A 22,757-nucleotide genomic window follows, 5' to 3' on the forward strand; every position below is an offset into this window, starting at 1 on the left:
CTCAACATACATTTTCAAAACTGGAGTGCAAAGCATGTATGTGGAAGAAATGTAACATTTTATCTGTAGTTAATATACTTTTCATATACTATTTTAGGCCTCACCTTAGTCACCAAATATGGGATATACATATAAGTCACATAAAACAATGCAAACAACAAATATATGCTTATAAACACTGTATACTAAACTGCCAATTAGTCTGTGTCATATCCCAAATGAGTAATTAACTCTAACTATATAAAGTTAAACAATGTACTAAAGACATCTGAGAAAGCACTACAACAGTGAATTTTAAGGCATAGTTTTACACATGGTTAGGTGAAGCCATTCAACCATGAGGAAGATCAACAAGCCTACAGAACATAAATCAGAATATGGTTAAGCACCACCACAGTTAAAGAATCATTCACAAGAGCAACACAGTTACCTGACAACACATATCTGTACTATAACAGGATCGATCAGATAACTGCACCCATCGAGGGATACTAAACACAACAGGAGAAAACTGGCACACATTAAAACAGTAACCACAGGTTTAAACACATATATTCTAAATAAATGTTTTACTTTATTTGGATTCTTACTAAGCTTAGCAAGAGATGGATCAACCACAAAGGTCTTATTCCAGATTACCTCACAACAAATGGCACAACCCTACAGCAAAAAATACTACTGGATGGCAAAAATAAGTTGTCAATCATGCCTTAACCAATTTAATGTTGTCCATTTTTAAAACTGCTGTATCCCTTGTGGGGGTGAATGATCTTAGGCATTCCATTCTGGGGGAGATGCAGAGAGATGGGTGATTAATAACATCAGTATGGGGAGGCATCTTATAAAATTCACACTTCAAATTTTAAAGGACTATTTAGCATGAAAATCCCAGGGCATTCAATTTCAAACAATAAGCACATTCTTTATGCCCTTAAAGTCCCAACTTATCTTCATTTATAACATCTTATACAAAGTCTACGACATGAAAATCCATTTTTTTAAATTTGTTCAATTTAAAGTATGCAAAAAGCACTATTAAATGTTTATTTTCTATATATTATAATTGTGCTAGTATACAGAACTGTTCATCTTCCAAGGAGAACATTTTACATAGAAAAGTATTTACATGTTAAATATTCAACTGCATAAACTACATAGCTATATTGATAATTAATATACAAAAGCATGACATAAGAACAATCAGTGCTGCTACAATAAAGATGGAGTATAAACTAGCCTGTTATATTTGCAATGATTATAAGCAAGGGATCCCCTTATTCTACATACACTACTGTCCATACAGATGTAAGATTCAGGCTCAAAGATGTTTTTCAAGTTCAGATTTTTGCTTATTAATAAAAACAGGTGCTTCACCAACAATGTTAGCAGCTTCAGTCTCTACTGTTAAAATATGCCAATTGTTAATGTGAATTTAACTATCTTGGAATGAAGGCTATAGGATAACAAAAACTCCTGTCATTGTTTTTAGCAATGACTTCTGGATCAGTACATTAGCAGACTTACTGCTTTAGATTATGCATTTCAGGAAAAACACAAATGTGCACAGATACATTTTTGGTTATTCATTACCCTTCTCAGGTTATTAATACTGCTGTATCTGAGATATGCAGCCCCTCATTCAAGGTCAGCCCATGAGATCTGAGCAGATTAAAAATCAGTTATGTAATGAAACCATGAACCAAGCAAACAGATCATCATACCAGAGCTGTGGAATTAATATTCACACAAGGCTGTGGGTGTCCACTCAGTGGAAATATATGCAAAGCATGCGGAAAGATGATCACTTTGCTTAAGCACACAGAACAACAGAGAAGTTTAAGAAACAACATCAACTACAAAGTATAACAAAAATGCAAAGGAATATTGGATAGTTTAACAGACTGCTTATTTTGTAGATGAAGAAGCAAAGCATATTACACATTAAAAATGATACATACGCATAAGTAATATATGGATGTGACATATCAAGCAAGGAAGAAGTAAAAATAAGATTAATGAACTTAAGAGACACATATGATTCTTAATTTAGATACAGCCATCAAATAGTGAGTGAATGCATTTTCAACAAAATGCATCCAAACCTGTGGCTGAACTTGAATGAGAACTGTGATCAGCAAGTTATTATCCTCACCATAAATGATGAAACCACCGCAAAGCACAGTCCCACTTCCAATAAGGCAGCGTTTGTATATTCTGACACCAATTCCACTCCTTTTCACTTTAAAGCAGCAATAATTTATTGTAACAACTTTTTTTACAAAAAACACATCCACGACTAAGCGCTTTCGCCAAACATCTGGCTTCTTCAGAATTGTTTGTTACAACATTTCCCACCAATTTATATCCCACACAAACAAATTCCATTGGTTAAGACTAAATGCCACCCACTAAACAATTAATAGACTCAATTAATTTAAAAATATACATGTCACTATTTATCTTCTAAAATATTGATATATATATATATATATATATATATATATATATATATATATATATATATATGTGTGTGTGTGTGTGTACAATACATAGTTGTGGAACCTGCAATTAAATTGCAACAATTCCTACACTATAAATGTGACAATTCATCATAACTCGAATATAAGAACAATGTACCTTGAATGTGTATAAATTCACAAATAAAATACTCTAAACATATTCTAAAAATATTCTAAAAATACATCACAACCTCTTTAAACGAAGTTTAAAACATCAAATCTGCTGGGACCTAAGCTTCAAAATAGGTTTGAGTGAAATATAGTCATTCAGGCCAGGTGGTCTACAGGCATCTAATCTTATCTGCCATTCTACCTCCAATGCTCCTACCTTGTTTGATATATCACCTCCTTCACCATAGTCCACCACCCGCCCTATGACAAAAAATGTAAATTTTTTAAATTCCACACATTTCCTACTGTGTAAATAAAGTGCATTGTGCATATCTTTCTTTTTAATGGATCTAGTGTGTTCTGCAATCCTGTCACGTAACCTCCTTATGGTTTTACCTACATAGTACGCCTCACACGATGTACAGGTCGCCAAATAAACTAAATTCTTTGTAGTACAATTACATTGTCCAGGACATGGAATTGTGTATTTGTAACCTTCCACACAAACATATGAGCTCTCATTGATGTATCTGCACCATCTGCAAAAAACACACTTTTTCATAACAGACCTAAAACTGTTTTTGTTTTTCCTTTCCAAAATACCCTTCAAATTTTCACCTCTACTATAAACAATCACTGACTCAAAACCCAAAATCTTCTTACTCTCATCACTTAAAACAAAATTCCATGCAGCTTTCATTATGTTGGTCAACTCAGGCATCTTGTGATTGTATTGTAATACACATCTTAAATCAACACCTTTGTCCATATGTTGTTCCTTAATTAACTCTGTCCCAGTGTGCAAAATAGGGGCGTATCTACCACCCCTTTCCCTTATCACATCCCTCCCACATTCCGCACAACTGTCTTTTGACAATGTGTGTTTCAAGCTTTCAAAGGTAAACCATATATATATCATAAGGTAAACGAATTGGAATCATTGACGTGAATGAACAGTAATGGAAAAAAAACACAGCCCTTCTCCATGGATATCACTTATAGTAAAAGTCAAGACAGACTGGCTAAGCTTATAAGTATAGACATATGGAAAACAAATGAGGCAACTGAAAGGGACAGGCACAGAGCACCCAAGACATTTGAAATACTCATGGAAGTAATGGTTCTAGAGTCCTTAGTAAACTAGATTAGTAAACTAGATTAGAAATCTAGGTATTATCAGTTTAGCTACATCCAGAAAGGAGAAGCACAGCAACAGTCTCTGCACACATACAGGTCTGGGAATGTATAACAGACGTGCTCAGTATGTGGCCTGCAGCTGCAATACATAAAAAATAGCATTTGTAGGCAGTAAAATTAATTTCACAGCAGGTATTACAGTCATTGAAATAAAAGAATAGTATGGCAACATTGTAACACCAGTCCTGGATAGATGAATACAAAATGGATTGACATTAAGCAACAGCAAATGTGAACTGGAAAAGATGCATTAGAATATTTTTCAGAAAAATGGTGCTATATGATGCAAACAAACAATGCACTATCCAGTATTTTGCATCCTACAAATGCAGTAATAATAATAATAATAATGATAATAATAATGATAAGAAGAAAAAAGTAAGCTGTTCTTTTAGGAATGGCAAAAGATAAATTGCAAAATAGAGTTAATGTTTTAACAACAAAAGTTTTAAAACTGTAATATCAGTGATGGCAGAACTAATAAAAATATGCTTTATTGGAATGGACAAATGGCAATTTGCATATGACTAATTAAAGGAGAGTCTAAGTACAAATACAATGCGTTATTTTTATCCAAAATGTAATACCTTTTTACACTTAGATGCCAGTTTAGTATATCTGAGCGTTATATTACATAAAAATCAAAGGTGCAACATAAAAGCAAAGTTTATTTCAGTAGTTTTTCAGTACAGAAGAATGGCAATTTGTCTTGACTCTCTTCACTCAGTCATGTCAGTAAAATAAAGCCACTCACTGTGGTTGCTGATGAAAATACAAAAAATGTAGACAATCTAAACACACTGCAGTAATACCACTGGGATTTACTGGAACGAAAGTTAAAACATAATGTAATTGCAGATACACGAGATATAGGTATCCAGACTGTTAAATATCCTATACATTTCTACGCTGAATTGTTGGAAGAAGAATGACTACAAGTTATTGTTGTGCAAAAAGTGCTGGCATAACTATAGTATGGTAAAATGAGAACAAAAGTGGGCATGTCCTGTTAGATCAGCTGAAATCGGCATGTGTTACAATATGTACTACAGTATACTGCTTGTGGATTAAAATTAAATCTCTGCACTTATCAGTCATGGTGCTTTGTCTACATTAGAAGTGGAGACATTTTTAAACAGATTGTCTGTAATGGCATAATGATTTGCCAGATAACCACATTTTTTAATGAGAAACAGACCAAAAATGTTGTTGTTTGTCTTTTGGCTTTTTCCCGGTAAGGGGTTGCCACAGCGGAACTCCAGTCCGCTAATGATTGGCAGTAGATTTTTTACGAAACGCTGAGGTGCCAGCTCGACGCCCAACCATCAACGAAGGCACGCCCATTTAGAAACAGACCAAAAATATGAGGCAAAAATCTGGACAGTCGATTATTATGTTATACTGTGATATGATTAGTGTACTAAATGGATGACGTTCCATGTGCTTACAGTGTAGCTTCTTATGTGACCACCATGGCAGTGAATTCAGCTTATTACGTCACTGCCATGGAAGTGAATTCAGCTTCTTATGTGACTGCCATGGAAGTGAATTCAGCTTCTTATGTGACTGCCATGGCAGTGAATTCGGCTTTTTACATGGCTGCCATGGTAGGGAATTCTTCTTTCATGACCACCATGGCAGTGAATTGCTGTTATATCAGGCATCAAGAGTCTGATGAGCAGTTATTGAAGTATATAGTCAGAGACCTCACTTGTTGTATCTTTCAGCTTTTCCCAGTTAGGGGTCGCCACAGCGGAACTCCGGTCCACTAATGATTGGCAGTAGATTTTTACGTACCGAGCTGCCAGCCCTGATGCACAACCTTCAAAGAAGGTACGCCCATTCACGCATGTCTCCACACAGAAGACGCTTTAGCTGAGAATCGAACACAACAACGTCTTACTGTGAGGCGACAACGCTACCGCAGTACCACTACCTCACTATGACAACATAATCCTTAATGGAGTAAATTATGACACGCTGTTATCTTCCTTCAACAGCCATGGAAACAAAAAAAAAATAAATTGAAAAAGAGGCCCTTTGAATTGTTTAATGTTGTAACAATTTTCCCACTTACTGTAAGCCAGTAAATATCTTTTTTAACCCAGTCAAATCCAACCACTGCAACATACAGTTGTCATCATACAAATTCATATGGAAGTATAAGACAGACAGAGACAGAGACAGAGAGAGAGAGAGAGAGAGAGAGAGAGAGAGAAAACACTGCAGATTACTTTTCAAGAAATCCAGAATTATTTGAAGGAAAGGGGAAATATACACAGAAGTAGATTTATCAACTAGCATAAAGAGCATTCAATTTCTAGACCACTGATGTTGCAGAAGATCAAGGGAGATACTCATAATTTACTTATTTATTTATTTATTGACATTTGTTAACCGGGTTTGTCCAACTGGTCTTGTGGCCCATTTTCAGTGGAGACCCAAGGAGAAAAGCTCCAGTAGTACATTTTAAACAAGTACAATTTTAAACAATATTGATATAATAGCAGTTACAGCAGAAAGATTCACATATGTTGGGTTACGTGCATAAAGTTAAAGGTGCATTAAAAAGAAGCTAAGTAACAATTTTACATTGATATAGTTAAATAGGTCAACAATAAAAAAATTTTGTTTGTATAAAATTATGCAAATGCATAGTAGACACATTGGAGAGAGAGAGAGAGGTGTAATGAGGTACTAAGTATGGTCCTTTTGAGGGTACATAAAGGGAAGAAGACTAGGTAGGGTCATGGCAAGGGCAGGTTCTGGAATTGAGAAAATAAGCTTTTAGTTAATTTTTAAAGTGTGGGGTGTGGGAGATTGAACGTAAGTCAAGGGGAAGTTTGTTCCAAGCATGGGCAAGGGAGTGTTTGTGGAGTAGTTTGCCTACTGACCTTTTTGAGTGGTAGATATCAAATAATTGTTGGTAAGAAGTACGGAGGGTCCGGGATGGGATGTAGATGGAGACTAAGGAAGATAGAGATGGACAGAAGGAGGGTTTATAAAGAATAGAGTGTAGCATATGAAATTGACAAGATAGCAGAAATTGGGGAAGTTCAAGCCATTGGAGAGAGTTTAAAGAAATGCAGTGGTGTGAGTTGTATGGGGAGTTAGTAATGAATCTGGCTATTTCATGGCAAGTCTGATGGAGTTTGTTTAGAGTGGAGGCCTGGATACTGGTAAGAACTGGGGTGGTGTATAAGAGGGAGGGGAGGAGGAGACAAGACAAGATATTACAGACAGTTAATCTTTTTTTTTTCTTACAATAATTTTTGGATCCCCTAACTGCCTGCCAGGCATCAGCCCTTCCTTGATGTACTGGCTTATTCAATCCCCATGCAAGGCAAAAGGCTAGGCAGCCTGTCCTTTCTTCCACTGGGTGACAGTTGGTAATAGGCAGTTGTCATTCAGTCTACCATCAAGGGATGTTTTGTACACATACAATGACTTACCCCTTGGTGGCTTGATAGTACACTGTAGAACACTGGGTTCCACAGATGTGCATTGCTGCAGATGTGTGGAAAAGTTGCAGAATATGCTGTTGTGTACACATGCTCCACCCTATCAGACTATCTGCTGCTGTTCACCCAGCCTCCACTGATGTCAGTTTGAAACGCAGGCCTAGCTGCCTCTCCCTTCATTATCCCAGACCAGGCAATTTAGCATCAGCCATTCACATGCATCCTTCCTGTCTTAATCCTCCACTCGAGCCACCAAATCAAAGTTTGGTCATCTGGGTCATCTTCAGGGCTTTATCCGTGTACAACATGAATCTATCAAATTACGTGTTTTTTCCTTTTTTCATTATAGACTGTGGGCACAGAAAACACTTAAATGTATTCAGATTTGAATCTTTAGAGAAAACAGGAAAACTGCAAAAAGTAACCTAAAACTGTAGCATCATAGTACAGGTTAATGGAAATTATTTATTGTATCAGTAAAAGGAAAGTATTCACTGAATCATAGTACCAGGTAAGGGAAATTATTTACTGATTCATAGTACAAGTTAAGGGAAATTAATTACTGAAGGATAACAGATTGTTAATTACAGGTAATTGGAACAGAATGCTCAACTGTAATAGTCCAGAAATCTCATTTAAGTATAGTAAATAACAAAGGCATTAGTGTGGAAGAATGTTTGGTTTCCAGGAGTGAATCACTCAACACAGTATTAAATGGTGATTTTGTATATAGTAAAACTTAGTACTGAAATTGAAACTGCTCCTGTATAGATGAATGATCTGCCAAAAGGAACGTTTTTAGAAATCAGGAATGATTTTATATAGTTCACTAAATTGAACAGAACATACACGCTTATCCTATAATGAATATTCCAGTGCTGCAGTATGCAATTTTAGCAGTTGCAATGAATGTTTTGCCAATATCACACTGGATATTTGTTATATCGATAATCCCATGCACTAATATAAGTAACAATAACACTTCATTCAATAATTTTGTACTTGACTACTTAGAGTAGATTTGAGGATAAATCCCAGAAAGATAATTCCAGTGTGACTACAAAAGACAGGAACAGTAGAGAGGGTAATCTCTAACATTGGTAAAACTGTGAGGGCAGCATTCATTAAAAGGATAGAATGAAATAAAAAACATTTTTCTGAGGCGGAGAGGCTACAAACTAACAAAGGAATATCCTTGTAAGTCTGATGCTCAGTTATACTTTTAATACTAGCAACTCCTGATGAAGTTATTTGAGGAAGATACTGTCTATAGAACAACAAAATAACCTCACACTACATGATTTCATCAAACGAAAATCTCTGCTGGTAAGACATCATGGTCAATGTAAACATTTTTTTAATTTGTAGTCCAGTCACTTATAATAAAAATGCAATAAAAGGTCCCATGGTTATCATTACTAATGAAATACATACAGTGCTAACTTCTGAAACCTGATTTCTTTATATATTGACATTTGTTTACCGGGAAAGTCCAGATGAGCCAAAAATGTACCCATTTTCAGTGGAGGCCCAGAGAGAAAAGAATATTTCAGAAGACATACAATGAGCATTGTTTCAAATATCATTACAAATAACATAATATTATTGAAAGACAATATAAATATATACTTATTGCCATAATATTTACATTAAAAATAATTCAAATAAGTATTAATGATAGGAGAGAAGGGCTTAATGAGAGACCTAGAGTTGTACAGTATGTGGGAAAGACAAGGATAAAGCTATAGATCCATAGGGGATTACTAGGCTAATGAATGCAGGGGGGGGGCCTTTTTAAGCCTAGCCATGCTTTCCAAATGTATCTGACAAGGTTTGATGCCCTAGAGTTATTTTAAAGGGTGTTTGTAGGCTTGGGAATGGGTGGTCAAAATGTATGTAATGCAAGCAGCCTGAGTCTGACCAGTGGCTCGGAATCCTGATGGCACCAACACAGGCTGGCAGAGGAATGGAAATTTCCTCCTCACATTTGTTTTCTGTGTATAATTTTGGGTGGAATTTAGATTTGCTTATACAAGTTTCTTTGAATGTACTGCTGAAAGATTCTATGATCCAACATTTATATTCTATTATCTATATTATCATGTTGTTAGGCAAATGCCCACCTTACTTAAGTGTATTAACTCTAAACCTATCCCTGCTCCTGTCCCTAACTCCAACCCTGTACATTACCTTACAAAAAGCCTTTCTCTAACATCATCACTGTTCATACAACTTTGGTCTTGTGATGCTGTTTTTTTTTTTTATTTTTGTTAGTCAAATGATCACAAAATTGTGTATTTTTTTCCTTTGGCAATTGGTTAAGGTTATGATTTTTGATTGTTCCAGTTTAGCACCATTTAAGTTAAAGATGTCAACTGAGTGAGTTTTGAGGTTTCTTTGATCTGAAGATTGCTTATACACTTGTTAAGACACAATAAGTTTACACCAGATACTTAAGAATTACTACCTTTAGACAGTGTTTTGTGATTTCCTTTTTGGTGTTAAATTTATCAGGTTTTGAGGTCTCATTCTATTTAGATGGAATACTGGATGAAAGGGATATAGTCTCATACAGTATGTATTAGAAGGGATGTGTGGCAAATGACATTTTTGTTAATATTTACATTTTGCTATAGCTTAGGACTTTAATTAAGGAGATGAGGAAGATAGCTTGAAGTTCATTTTTTTACTGATAGAACACACTCATTTGATACTGAAAGTATATGTCCACTTGGCAATTCCTTAGCTGTGATACGTGCTTGAAATTGCTTTCATTTAATAAATACTTGTTTGTGAGATGGGTGGTTTGACAGTTTATGAAAGATGTTGGATTTGCATGGACAATATATGCAATTTGCTTAATACAGTGATCTTATAAAAAAAAAAGAAAATGCATCTATTTGGCGGCAAATAAGGTAGGCTGATTTGATATGGTGGTCACGAAGCAGACACAAAGTAGAAATAGAAAGCATGAATATGACTTCCCTATATTATGGGTTTAGTTTAAATGGCATATAATTAAAGTACATTAGTTAACTATTCAACTAACTGGATTTCCACTAAAACCTTTATTTTTTGCTTCATACATGGAATAATCCACTTTGGATATCGGAAGGAAAACAGTAATGCAGGGGGCTATAGTTGGACTTGCTGGATTGATAAATGAAGCAATTTTGTTCATGAAAGAATGCATGTGGATGAGTGAATATTCATGACAGTACGGTAAGTGAGTTTCAGTTGCCTGAGGAGTCTGACTACTGACTTTGCTCTAAACAGTTAATACTAAGCAAAATTTCAAATGCCCTCAAGAAACAGACAGCTTTTAATACAAGTATCCTTGGTACTTTTGAGGAGGGTTGGGTTACTAAACAGGTCCAATAAGACGAGAAATTCAAGACGAAGATTCTACTAAGAGCTAATGGGTATAAGATGGGGATATATTGTAAAATGAATTAGTTCTGTATTGAACAGAGTGTTAATCAGGTCAAAGTATTCAGTAGGATGATGAAGGGGATACTATATGTGGCAAACTGCCATGCCAGTATAGGTTATTGATATTTTTAAATCGTTAATCTAGGTTAAGCATTTTCCTTCATTTTCAAAGTAGAGTTGATAACTCTACTACAAAATGAATATTACATCATAGCTGTAGCTGGAAGATTTGAAGGAGTCTGAGTGACTAAGTTGGCAACAGGAAGTTCAAAATGAAATTCTCCTTAGACAGCAGGCCATGTACTTAATGCCTGTAAGGTAGCGTAAGAAGGAAACCTACAGTAATTAAGAACTGACTCTAGTACACCAATGCTAGATGCAATTATGTAACTCTTATTAGCAAGCTTGGCAGGTATGTTCATGCATGCTTGTGCACACGCATGAGTGCATGCGGAATATATACACACGCGTGTATGTATGTATATATATATATATATATATATATATATATATATATATATATATACACACACACACACAAACACACACACACACATATATATATATACACACACACACACACACACACACACACACACACACACACACACACACACACACACACACATATATATATATATATATATACACACACACACACACACACACACACACACACACACACACACACACACACACACACACACACACACACACACACACACACACACACACACATAAATATATATGTTTTTTTTTTTTTGCTTATATCCCATGGGCCTCAATTACAGGAAGTTTAAGGTATTAGTGGAGACTCTAGCTTGACTTGGTCTTGTTCATAGGTTCATAGGTTCATACTAGGCTATCTGCCCTAGGGCATTTATAAGCTTAGCCAGAATGTGTTTGGCTTTCGCCACCCATTTTAAATTTATTTTGCTATGCCCTTTTTCGAGGTTAGTATACTGTGCCTCTGTCTAACAGTGACACAGAAGTGATACCTGGGGTAAACCTACGATCTCCCATCCACTCATCAAGATTCCTCTTGAAGAGAGTCAATGAGGGACTCTGCCTAACATGGACTGGGATTTTATTCCAGAGTGAAGGGAGCCTCTGGGTTATGAATCTGTCCCTCCAGCATGTCCTATTTATTTCAGTGCTGAGGTTCAAGTCTCTCGAGCGCGTAGCTTGATGGGATTTGGATTTTCTGAGGTGCAGCATGTCCATTAATTCCGGGTTGGACATGGCTTTATACGTCAGGCACAGATCGCCTCTGAACAGGCGGTATGCCACTGAGTAGAGCTGGAGTTTCTTTAACCGGGCAGCATATGGCATCTGTTTGAGCCCTTTGATCCTCTTGGTGAGGTACTTTTGGGGTCTTTCCAGTTGCTGCAGGTTTCTGGTAAGGTACATCCCAAAAGGGGCATTGTACTCAATTATGGGCCTGATGAGGGATGAGTAAAGAGGCACGATGACCTTCCCGATCTAGATGTGAATCCCTTCATGATTAGGTGGGCTATATAAAATGTTTTTCTAACCACTTTGGCCACGTGGTTGTCAAATGAGAGATTGCTATCAACTTGGGTCCCCAGGTCCCTAATTACTTCTTCTGTACTTAATGGATTACCACCTATGTGGTAATTTGTGGGCACTTTGTTTTGCCAAAGGGGATGACTATACACTTTTGGCATTTAGCTTGAGGCCATGGCTCTGGCACCAGTTGTCTGTTTCTATGAGGCCCTTTTGGAGGATGCTTGTGTCGGCTGGAGAGTCGATTATGGCACCTAGTTTGCAGTCATCTGCGAACTTGGTCAGCCACAGTCCTTCCGTGTTGGCCTGTACCTCTGAGAAATATATACCGAACAAGAGAGGTCCCAGGACTGAGCCTTGTGGGACACCACTTGTAACTGGTTTGGAGTCTGACATGGCTCCAGCAATTCTAACCATGTGGGTTCTGTCCTTGAGCCAGTTTGCAATCCATCTAGTGACATAGGGGTTTATATTTAAGCTAGTGAGCTTATCTATAATGCCCGAGTAGGGTATTGTATCGAACGCTTTTGCGAGGTCCAGGTAGGCTGTGTGGACCACCTTCCCCTCGTCAATGGCCTTGGTGACTGTTTCAAAGAAATCAACCAGGTTTAAGAGGCAGGATCTGCCCTTAACAAAGCCAAACTGGGTAGGATCCAGTGTCTGTAGGTCCCCAATATCTTTATTTATGAGGTCCATGATGATCCTTTCCATAGCTTTGCAGACCAAGCTAGTCAGGCTTATGGGGCGATAGTTTCCAGGATCCGTTGAGGCAGCATCTTTATGGAGAGGGACCACTGTTGCTGTACGCCACTCTTTGGGCACATATCCTGTAGTAAGGCTGAGATTGAACAGTAGTTTTATGTTTGGGTTTAGCTCTTCTTGGAGTTCATGTAGGACGCAGCCCAGGACACCGTCTGGTCCCATTGATGCTGTGTTTTTTGCTTTGGAGAGGGCGGCTCTTACCTGAGCATCTGAGATGTCAGGGGGGCAGCACTCTGCTGGGATAGATATTTGCCCTTTTGGTGGGGAGGGGGGGAGAAGTTTGCTCTGAACCTGTCAGCTAGGATGTTGGCAATGTCTGTGGGCTCAGTGTATTTTTTGTCATTTTGGACTAATTCTGAGCATATCTGGGAATTACCACCCAGGTTCCTAACATAACTAAAGAAAGCCTTGTGATTATCCTTAAGTGTCCTGTGCAATTTTTCTCTCAAAGCTGGCCTTAGACAATTTTATGAGTGCCCGTAGTTTTTTGCTAATACTGATCAGTGATGCCTTCCCTTTTTGGGATTTTGCTCTATCATTTAGTAGCTTCCTCCTTCTATTGTATAGTTTGTTTATGGCTGGGGTCCACCAGACAGGACGCCTGCCTTTGGAGGATTGGGTCTTGGTTTTATTTGGGATTGCATGATCCATGCATTCCTGAAGGTGTTCATAGAATGCGTTTATAAAGGATTATGCGGTCTGGGCCGTATTTTCCACAGGCCCGGGGGCTTTGAAGGATTCCACCTCGGTTTTGAGGAGTGTGAAATTTGCTTTAGAGAAGTTTTTCACTGTGGTTTTCTGGGCAGGGGTTGGGGTCGGGATGTGAATATCCAGTGAGATTAGTTTATGGTCTGATCTTACCAGTGAGGGATACACTTCTGGTCTGGAGCATAGAGTCCCCATGTTGGTGATGATCAGGTCCAGTATGTTTTCCCCTCTTGTGGGAGTGGTAACAAGTTGTTCCATAGCATTTGAGTTTATAAATTCTTGGAACCTTTGGGTGTTGGAGCTAGAGTAATACTCCCAGTCTATGTTTGGGTAGTTGAAGTCGCCCAATATAATGGTGTTTGGAGAGACCTTCATATTTTCCAGTGTTCTCAGAAAGGCCGAGTGGGGTTCCTGGGTTTAGGAGGGTGGTCTGTAGCAGGCTATAAACTGGAAGGCAGTTTTACCCACTGTTAGTTGCACATGGATAGTCTCTGATGCTTCGTGCTTTGCCACCAACCTGGAGGTGTGGGTATCTTTGATGAATATCGATACTCCCCCCTCCTTTTGTGGTTTGGTCCAAGTTTTGGGGCGAAAAGCATGGTATGAGGTATAACCTGGTAGTGCTGGGGTGCTCTCGTGAGCCCTGAACCAGGTTTCTGTTACTGCACAGATATCGATGTTCTCCATGCTAAGGAGAGTTTCAAGTGCGTGCATCTTGAGGTTTAGACTTCTGGCGTTGAGTAGCATTACTCTTAGTTTCTTATCCCTTGTGATACCTATGGAGGTGGGTTTGTCTTTTGAGCCTTGCCTAAAAAAGGCACTATGGGGTAGCAAGAGCCTTTGCCAATATCCAAAAGCCCAGGGTGACAGGTGCAAGCCGTCCCTAGCAAAGCATCGTGGCTTGTCGAGCATATCATCCCAAGCTGACAGGCATTGGATCCCCTTTGAATGACACCAGTACTTAAGCCAATTGTTGAAATTGATCATCTTGTCTTCATATTGTGGCATCATTCTTGGTGAGGGTAAGATGCTACTCAAGGTCAGGGTCATACCGGCCTGGGCTACATGCTCAGAGAGCTCCTTATGTCTCTTTTCATGTAATCCAGGGAGGTCGTCTCAGGTCATTCACATCAGCATGGACAATGACTGAGTCATATTTGTACTTGCCTTGGAGTGACCTGAGTGCTTGTGTTATGTGGCGGATCCTAGCGCCTGACAGGCTGCTCACCGTGACCCTCTCCTTGTTCAGCCTGGTGAGCGGGACGTCAGTGTGCCTGATGATAGAGTCACCTATTACAAGTGTATCAGGTGTGTTGTTTAGTCTTAAGGGCTGTGACTGTTCGGCACACTGGCTTTATGAGATATGTGTTGCACGTGTTTTGTTTTGGGGTAGCGGTTGCTTGGGTGTCTGCTTTGGAGGTCTCTGCTGCTTAGGCAGATCTTTATTTAGAGTCTCCGAGTATGTTTTTGTGTGATTATGTGTTTGGTTTGCTGTCGTGGTAGGTCTATGTGAGACTGGAATTGTAGTGAGTGTGGTTTCCTTCTCCACCTGACTGGTTATGCTAGTACTGAGTTGAGAGAGCTTAGCCTCCAGTTTAGCTATATGGTTGCATCTCTCACATGTGTTGGAATTTGTTGGGAGGAGGAGAGGGTTGTCTGTGTACAAGGCAGTTGTAACATTGCCTCAAGATTTCCAGATTCACCAGCTGGACCGGAGAGGAGATTGACAACTGTTTTTATTGAATTGCTTGTTTGTATGACCTTTTTATCCATTAGTTTGGATGCTATTTCGTATATTTTGCAGGCACCCTAATGTTTATGAACATCAAGTTTGATTTTAAGCTCTGCTTTTAAGCCACTTATGCTGCAGTGAAGAGATCACAAAAAGGCCGAAGCATGGCATGTTTACAGCTAGAGTGGTTTGCATTTATTGACCTGAATGTACCTATAAAGACTTAAAATATATAAAGTTATGAGCATTAAGAAGCCATGTAGCTGAAACACTAGTATGTCCATAATGGGTCGTTTTCATGGGTCTACTAAAAGTGCTTGAATACAATTAGTTGGCGACACACATCCCTGTTGCCACTCGCTCATGTTGGCAAGTGCCCTAACTCCCACTACCCCAATTCCCATGTACTATCTCTATTATCAAGTTAATCACCCCTTCCAGAACCTTGACCATAACCCTAAAAACAACTCCTGATTGCTCCCTAACCCTAATTCAAAGCCAACTTCCATTTGCTCCCTAACCCTAACTCTTAGTCAACTCCCATTCACTCCCTAAGCCCAACTTTGAGCCAACTCCTGTTTGCTCTCTTACCCAAACTCTGAGCCAACTCCTGATCACTCCTTAAACCTAAAATCCACCGCCCCATTTCCCTTACTTCTTAACAGTTCCACGAATGTCATCCAACCGCTACAACAGCTAAGTCCCTGAACTAGCATTCGAGCTTGTGCAGCTGCTTGTCCAGGTGGGTGGACGGGGAAGCAGCTGCTGAAGCCCATGGTTGAGAGTTCCTGGATTTCAAGCATCTGGGGCTCAAGTAGCTGTAACTGGCCCCATTTGTATATATATATATATATATATATATATATATATATATATATATATATATATATATATATATATAGTCAGTCCATGGGCCTCTAGTACAGGAGGTTTAAGGTATTATACAGTGATGACTAGTTTAGCTGGGCTTTTTCTTACAGTTTTTACTAATAGTTTGTCTAAATGACACACACACACTCACACACACACACACACACACACACACACACACACACACACACACACACACACACACACACACACATACACATATATATATATATATATATATATATATATATATATATATATATATATATCATAATTTTCTTTTGGCTGTTCCTGTTAGGGGTCGCCACAGTGGATCACCTGTTTCCATTTCTTCCTGTCCTCTGCATCCTGCTCTGTCGCACCAACCACCTGCATGTCCTCTCTCACCACATCCATGAACCTTATCTTAGGCCTTCCACTTTTCCTGTTACCTGGTAGCTTCATCCTTAGCATATTTTTCTCAATATACTCAGTATCCCTCCTCAGCACATGTCCAAATCAATGTAATCTTGCCTCTCTGGCTTTGTCTCCAAACCTACCAACCTGGGCTGACCCTCTAATATACTTATTCCTAATCCTGTCCACCCTCGTCACACCCAGTGCAAATCCTAACATCTTTAACTCTGCCACATCCAGCCCAAACTCCTGCCTTTTTGTCAATGCCACTGTCTCTAACCCATATAACATAGCTGGTCTCACTACCCTCTTGTAGACCTTCCCTTTCACTCTTACAGGTACTCGTCTGTCACAAATCACTCCTGACACTCTTCTCCACCCACTCCATCCTGCCTATACTCTCTTCTTCACCTCCCTTCCACACTCACCGTTACTCTGAACTATTGACCCCAAGTATTTAAACTCATCCACCTTCACCACCTCTACTCCTTGCATCCTCACCATTCTTCTATCCTCCCTCTCATTCACACACATATACTCTGTCTAAGTCCACCTAACCTTCATTCCTCTTCTCTCTAGAGCATATCTCCATCTCTCCAAGGTCTCCTCCACCTGTTCCCTACTCTCACTACAGATCACAATGTCATCTGCAAACATCATAGTCCATGGGGACTTCTGTCTGATCTCTTCTGTCAACCTGTCCATCACCACTGCAAATAAGAAAGGGCTCAGAGCTGATCCTTGATGTAACCCCACCTACACCTTAAACGCATCTGTCACTCCCACCGCAGACCTCACCGCTGTCACACTACCCTCGTACATATCCTGTACCACTCTTACATACTTCTCTGACACTCCTGACTTCCTCATACAATACCACAACTCCTCTCTAGGCACCCTGTCATATGCTTTCTCTAAGTCTACAAAAACACAATGCAACTCCTTCTGACATTCTCTGTACTTCTCCATCAACACTCTCAGAGCAAACATCGCATCTGCAGTGCTCTTTCCCGGCATGAAACCATACTGCTGTTCACTAATCATCACGTCCCTTCTTAACCTAGCTTCCACTACTCTTTCCCATAACTTCATGCTGTGACTGATCAATTTAATCCCTCTGTAGTTACTACAGCTCTGCACATCACCCTTATTCTTAAAAATCGGTACCAAAACACTTTTTCTCCATTCCTCAGACATCCTCTCACTTTCTAAGATTTCATTAAACAATCTGGTTAAAAACTCCACTGCCATTTCACCTAAACACCTCCATGCTTTCACGGGTACGTCATCTGGGCCAACAGCCTTTCCATTCTTCATTCTCTTCATAGCTATCCTTACTTCCTCCTTGCTAATCCATTGTACTTCACGATTCACTATCCCTACATCATCCAACCTTCTCTCCCTCTCATTCTCTTCATTCATCAACCCCTCAAAGTAGTCTTTCCATCTGCTCAACGCACTCTCCTTGCTTGTGAGTATGTTTCCCTCATTATCCTTTATCACCTTTACCTGCTGCACATCTTTCCTAGCTCGGTCCCTCTGTCTAGCCAATTGGTACAGGTCCTTTTCTCCCTCCTTAGTGTCCAACCTTTCATACAACTTTTCACATGCCTTATCCTTACACTTCGCCGCTTCTCTCTTTGCCATGCACCTCATCTCCTTATACTCCTGTCTACTTTCTTCATCTCTCTGACAATCCCACTTCTTCTTTGCCATCCTCTTTGCTTGTATACTCTTCTGTAGGTTCATAGGTAGGTAGGTACTAGGCTATTGGCCTTAGGGCCTATACAAGCCTAGCCAAAAAGGTACCCTGGCTTTCGCCACCCAAGAAAATTATTTTCCTGTGCCCCTGTCAAGCAGAACCATAGAAGTGATCCCTGGGTGAATTTCCTATTACCCATCCACTCATCAAGATTTCTCTTGAATAGTGTTAATGAGGAGCTCTGTTTGACAAAGATAGGTAGTCTGTTCCAGAGTATGGGAACTCTCTGGGACAGGAATCTATCCCTCCAGCATGTTCTGTTTATTGTGGTGACAAGGTTTAGGTCCATAGAGCATGTAGCTCATAGGGATTGGGATTTCTTAAAATGGAGCATGTCCAACAGCTCTGGGTTTGACATAGCTTTGTATGTTAGGCAGAGATCGCCTCTGAGTAGGTGATATGCGACGAAGTAAAGCTGGAGTTTTTTGAGACAGTCTGCATAAGGCATCTGTTTGAGGCCAGTAATCCTCTTTGTGAGGTATTTTTGCAGCCTTTCCAGTTGTTGTAGATGTCTTGTGAGGTACATACCAAAAGAGGCATTGTACTCTATAATGGGTCTAATGAGTGATGAGTAGAGGGGAACAATGACCTCTTTTTTTCTGGATGAGAAACCTTTTGTGATGAGGTGTGCCACGTAGAAGGATTTCCTGACCACTGTAGTGATGTGATTATCAAAGGAGAGACTACTGTCCACCTGTATCCCAAGGTCTCTTATCACACTTTCGGTGTTAAGTAGACTACCGCCTATGTGGTAGTTCATGGGTACAGAGTTTTTACCAAAGGGGATGACAATGTAATTTTTGGCATTGAGCTTGAGATCATGCCTTTGACACCAGGCATCTGTCTCAGTGAGGCCCTTTTGTAGGATGTCCACATCGTTAGGAGTTTTAATTATGGCTCCTAGTTTGCAGTAATCTGTGAATTTAGTTAGCCAAAGACCTTCTGTGTTAGCCTGTACTTCAGAGAAGTAGATACCAAACAGGAGAGGACCCAGGACTGAACCCTGTGGTACTCCACTTGTCACTGGTCTGAAGTCTGATTTGGAGTCTGCTACTTTCACGGTGTGGGTTCTGTCAGTAAGCCAGTTGGCAACCCATCTTGTGACATAGGGATTTATACCTAGTTTAGTGAGTTTATCTATAATTCCAGAGTGGGGGATGGTGTTGAACGCCTTGGCGAGATCTAGATAGGCTGTGTGATCCACCTTACCCTCATCTATTGCTTTGGTGACTACTTCAAAGAAGTCTATCAGGTTTAGGAGACATGATCTGCCTTTTACAAACCCAAACTGTGTGGGTCCAGAGTTTAGAGATCTCCAATGTCTTTGTTTATGAGTTCCATGATGATACGTTACATGGCCTTGCAGACTAGGCTCATCAGGCTAATGGGGCGGTAGTTCCCGGGGTCTGTTGTAGCCCCCCTCCCTTTGTGGAGTGGGATAACTGTTGCGGTGCACCATTCAATGGGCACAAAGCCTGAGGTGAGGCTATGATTGAACATGGTACTTAGGTGGTGTGCCAATTCATTCTATATTTCATGTAGAAGGCAGCCTGGGATGTTGTCAGGTCCCATGGATGCTGTGTTCTTGGCTTTGGAGAGTGAAGTTTTTACCTGTGCAGCCATGATTACAGGAACTTTGCATTCTTCCCGTATAAAGATGGGCCCTTTAGGGTGTGAGAGGGGGGTACAGTTAGCACTGAACCTATCTGCCAGGATGTTGGCAATATCAGTTGGTTCTGTATATTTAGTGTCATTGTGCTGTAACTCAGAGCCGATCTGAGTGTTGCCATTGAGATTTTTGACATAGCTATAGAATGCTTTGTGGTTGTCTTTAGAATCAGTGGCAATTTTGTTCTCATAACTAGCTTTGGAGGATTTTGTGAGGGATCTCAGCTTCTTCCTAAGGCTGACCAGGGAGTTCCTCCAATCGTGGGATTTTACTCTTTTTTGCAACAGTTTCTTTCTTCTGTTGTAGAGTTTGTTTATGGCAGAAGACCACCAGATTGGCTTCCTATTTTTGGAGGATAGTATCTTGGTTCTGTTAGGGATAGCACAATCCATGCACTCGTATAAGTGCTTCTAAAGTGCATTTGTGTAGGATTCAGCAGTCGCACCTCTATTGTCCATCTGCATGGGTGTCGTGAAGTTTGCCACTTCTGTCTTAAGAAGCGTGTAGTTGGCTTTGGAGAAATTTTTTACAGTTGTTTTCCTAATGGGGGTGGGAGTGGGATGTGGATGTCTAGGGTGATTAGCTTGTAGTTGGATCTGACCAACGAGGAGCTTACCTCTGGTGTGGAAGACCGGTCACCCATGTTGGTGATGACCAGGTCTAGGATATTGCTGCACCTGGTGGGGGTGTGGATAAGTTGATCCAAAGCATTGGAATTGATGATTTCCAGAAAACGTTGAGCAAAAGAGTTGGTGCATGAGTAGTTTCCCCAGTTAATGGTAGGGTAGTTGAAATCACCCATTATTAGAGTGTTGGGTTGTACCTTAATATTTTCCAGTGTATCAAGAAAAAAGGAGTGGGAATCCTGGAGCATGGTGGGGGGTCTGTAGCAAGCTACAATCTGGATTGCAGTTTTGCCCAGAGTTAGTTGAACTTGGATAATCTTTGATGCATTATGCTGAGCAACTAGCTTGGAGGTGTGGATATCCTTAATGAATATGGACACGCCTCCACCTTTAGTGTTTCGGTCCAGGTTTGGTGGCCGAAAGGTGTGGTATGAATTATAGCCTGGTAATGCAGGGGTGCTCTCTGGAGCTTTGAACCAGGTCTCTGTCACTGCACAGATGTCAATGTTCTCCATTTTAAGGAGTGCCTCGAGTGAATGCATTTTGAGGTTTAGACTTCTAGCATTGAGTAGCATTACCCTCACATTTTGCTTGCTTGTACCTGTTACGGTGGTGAATTTGTCATTTGAACCTTGCCTAAAAAAGGCACTATAGGGGTGGTAAGAGCCTTTGGCAGTATCCGGAATCCCAAGGGCGACAGGTGCAGGCCATCTCTGGCAAAGCAGCGTGGTCTGTCAATCATGTCATCCCAGGCAGACAGATACTGGATTCCCTTAGTACTTTTCATTCCTCCACCATGTCTCCCTGTCGTCCTTCCTCTGTCCCGATGTGATACCAAGCACCTTTCTAGCCATCTCCCTTACTAGCTCTGCTGTAGTTACCCAGCTATTTGGTAACTCTTTACTGCCACCCAGTGCCTGTCTTAACTCATCCCTGAACTCCACCTCACAATTACCGTTTTTCAATTTCCACCATTTGATCCTTGGTGATGCCCTCACACTCTTCCTCCTCTTCTTGATCACCAACGTCATCCTACAAACCACCATCCTATGCTGCCTAACTACACTTTCTCCTGTCACCACTTTACAGTCCCCAATCTCCTTCAAACTTGCCCTCCTACATAAGATATAATCCACCTGTGTGCATCTTCCTCCACTCTTCTATGTCACCCTATGCTCCTCACTCTTGTTAAAATACTTATTTACCACAGTCATGTCCATCCTTTTCACAAAATCCACTACCATCTGACCTTCTGCATTCCTTTGTTTAACACCATACCTACCCATCACTTCCTCATCCCCTCTGTTCCCTTCACCAACATGCCCATTGAAATCTGCTCCAATCACCACTCTCTCACCCTTGGGTACAGTCATAACCACTTCATCCAATTCACTCCAAAATGTTTCTTTCTCATCCATTGCACACCCAACTTGTGGAGCATATGCACTAACAACATTCATCATTACACCATCAATTTCCAGCTTCATAAACATCACTCTATCCGACACTCTTTTCACCTCCAAAACACTCTTCGCATACTGTTCCTTCAGAATAACTCCTACGCCATTTCTCCTCCCATCCACACCATGATAAAACCCACCTCCGATACACCTAGCCTTACTCCCCTTCCATCTGGTCTCTTGCACACACAATATACCAACCTTCCTTCTGTCCATCATATCAGCTAGCTCTCTCCCTATACCAGTCATACTGCCAACATTCAAAGTTCCAACCCTCACTACCACAGTCCTAGCCTTTCTCCTCTCTTCCTGCCTTCGGCCATGCCTTCTGCCTCGTCTCCTCCTTCGGCCAACAGTAGCCCAATTTCCACCAGCACCCTGTTGGCTAACAGTACTGGTGGCGGTCGTTGTTAACCCGGACCTCGACCAATCCGGTATGGAAATATTTACTGGTGACTGCATAAAATGATTTGGCAAAGTTTTATGCCGGATGCCCTTCTTGACGCAGCCCTCCCCATTTATCCC

The 22,757-nt window shown here is 40.2% G+C and overlaps 1 protein-coding gene across 2 annotated transcripts in view; it reads right to left on the bottom strand.

Moving 5' to 3' along the window:
• Positions 1-22,757, bottom strand: part of ADAMTS17 (ADAM metallopeptidase with thrombospondin type 1 motif 17) — a 3,302,852-nt gene that overhangs the window by 782,969 nt on the left and 2,497,126 nt on the right. The window lies entirely within an intron of this gene.

The sequence above is a fragment of the Protopterus annectens genome, chromosome 7.part0, assembly GCF_019279795.1.
Source record: "Protopterus annectens isolate FY-2018-M chromosome 7.part0, PAN1.0, whole genome shotgun sequence".
Classification (NCBI taxonomy): domain Eukaryota; kingdom Metazoa; phylum Chordata; order Ceratodontiformes; family Protopteridae; genus Protopterus; species Protopterus annectens.